Raw genomic sequence first — 2,500 nt, 5'->3', positions numbered from 1 at the left:
TCCAACGCCAGCGCCACAGAAGGACAAAAGCCCCACTTGGGTGCCGAAGCGAACTCTCCCAGCACAGCGCACGCGCCAACACGTCCGCACAGCTGCGATACAAACCACCTGCGAGAACCGCAGAGGCGACCGAGCAGCAGACGGCGTCGCGGCGCCGAGCGCCGGGCGGCGGCGCATCCTCAGCGCACACAGTCCTCAATCGGACCAGCACACTGCAGATGTCCACCGCGCTTCGCACCGGGCCCGCGAGGACCTACTTTGGCCGCACGGCGCCGCGTGCAGGGTGCGCCGGCGCGCAGCTGCGCCGCCTGCCGCCTCCGTCGGCCGGCGCGCCTGCCACTGGCCGCCCCCACCAGCCGGCTGTAGCGCGTGCGCCCACGCACCGCGCGGCCAGCACGCCGGGAGGCCCCCCCTCACCGGCCGGGGACGGTCCCACCCAGCCACCGCCGCGTATCGCTTCACACCCAGATGCCATTCACGTTCGTGGGCATGGTGGGTATCGCTGGAACAACCGGTTGGTAGCTCAACCGATCGTCGCCATCACTGATTCACCTCTAGCGAGAACAACCGCACCACAACGGTTTACCAGTTGTTCATTTGCGTAACGTCACCAGCAAACGTAGGCGTCCATCGCCATTTGCAAATTCAACGATTGTTGCATGCCTGTGTCAGGTGTCACGACACACTATGTCTGCCCACATACACGCAACAACATGTGCACGCTTCGCGAACACGTGGAAGGTGGCCCCCGTACGTATGCGATGTCCATTGCGCGAACGACTGTCAACCGGCCTCTGTCGCATGTCGCAGATGTGGAACGCAGTGCACCATGCTATCACGGTGTGTGAGAAGAGACGACTACGTCTGACAACACGCGCCACTACATCAACAGACGGCTCATGCTGATCGCCATCCAGGGCATACCACACTGCAATCCAGCTCTTATAGGGAGACGACACGTAGCTGAGTGCACAACATTTGGACCGCATGGTTCGCCGTTGTTGGCGCAGTCGTTGTACGGTCACATGTACCACGATGTATCATTCAGTACATGAGGACCAATGTGCAGTACAGTGTGTGATTTGGACGTACAACATCAGCGGACAGTTGACACAGGCCGTACCACAGCGTAGGCTAAGTGCTTCGCCATGCGAATGCCAATGAACAACTGCAAATGCCAATGAACAACTGCAAAGGGCATTGAGCATGTACGTCCTGCTGCCATCCACATTACAGTGTATAGCTGCAAGGTGTTTAACATGAAGCGATACACTGGGGACCGGGCAGTGCGAGTAGCAAACTATATTGCGGGGGTTGCAGTTAGGCAACACTACACTAATTTAACGCGTCGTATGACAATTACAGAGCAGGTTAAGGCCCAACGTGTGTTGGGTTAAGGCCCAACGTGTGTTGGGTTAAGGCCCAACGTGTGTTGGGTTAAGGCCCAACGTGTGTTGGGTTAAGGCCCAACGTGTGTTGGGTTAAGGCCCAACGTGTGTTGGGTTAAGGCCCAACGTGTGTTGGGTTAAGGCCCAACGTGTGTTGGGTTAAGGCCCAACGTGTGTTGGGTTAAGGCCCAACGTGTGTTGGGTTAAGGCCCAACGTGTGTTGGGTTAAGGCCCAACGTGTGTTGGGTTAAGGCCCAACGTGTGTTGGGTTAAGGCCCAACGTGTGTTGGGTTAAGGCCCAACGTGTGTTGGGTTAAGGCCCAACATAGGTTGGGTTAAGGCCCAACATAGGTTGGGTTAAGGCCCAACATAGGTTGGGTTAAGGCGCAACATAGGTTGGGTTAAGGCGCAACATAGGTTGGGTTAAGGCGCAACATAGGTTGGGTTAAGGCGCAACATAGGTTGGGTTAAGGCGCAACATAGGTTGGGTTAAGGCGCAACATAGGTTGGGTTAAGGCGCAACATAGGTTGGGTTAAGGCGCAACATAGGTTAGGTTAAGGCGCAACATAGGTTAGGTTAAGGCGCAACATAGGTTAGGTTAAGGCGCAACATAGGTTAGGTTAAGGCGCAACATAGGTTAGGTTAAGGCGCAACATAGGTTAGGTTAAGGCGCAACATAGGTTAGGTTAAGGCGCAACATAGGTTAGGTTAAGGCGCAACATAGGTTAGGTTAAGGCGCAACATAGGTTAGGTTAAGGCGCAACATAGGTTAGGTTAAGGCGCAACATAGGTTAGGTTAAGGCGCAACATAGGTTAGGTTAAGGCGCAACATAGGTTAGGTTAAGGCGCAACATAGGTTAGGTTAAGGCGCAACATAGGTTAGGTTAAGGCGCAACATAGGTTAGGTTAAGGCGCAACATAGGTTAGGTTAAGGCGCAACATAGGTTAGGTTAAGGCGCAACATAGGTTAGGTTAAGGCGCAACATAGGTTAGGTTAAGGCGCAACATAGGTTAGGTTGAGGCACAATATAGGTTAGGTTGAGGTACCGTATAGGTTAGGTTAAGGTACAGTATAGTTTAGGTTAAGGTACAGTATAGTTTAGGTTAAGGT

Source organism: Schistocerca serialis, unplaced genomic scaffold, assembly GCF_023864345.2.
Source record: "Schistocerca serialis cubense isolate TAMUIC-IGC-003099 unplaced genomic scaffold, iqSchSeri2.2 HiC_scaffold_1249, whole genome shotgun sequence".
Taxonomy (NCBI): domain Eukaryota; kingdom Metazoa; phylum Arthropoda; class Insecta; order Orthoptera; family Acrididae; genus Schistocerca; species Schistocerca serialis.
Note: the sequence above shows the minus strand (reverse complement) of the source record.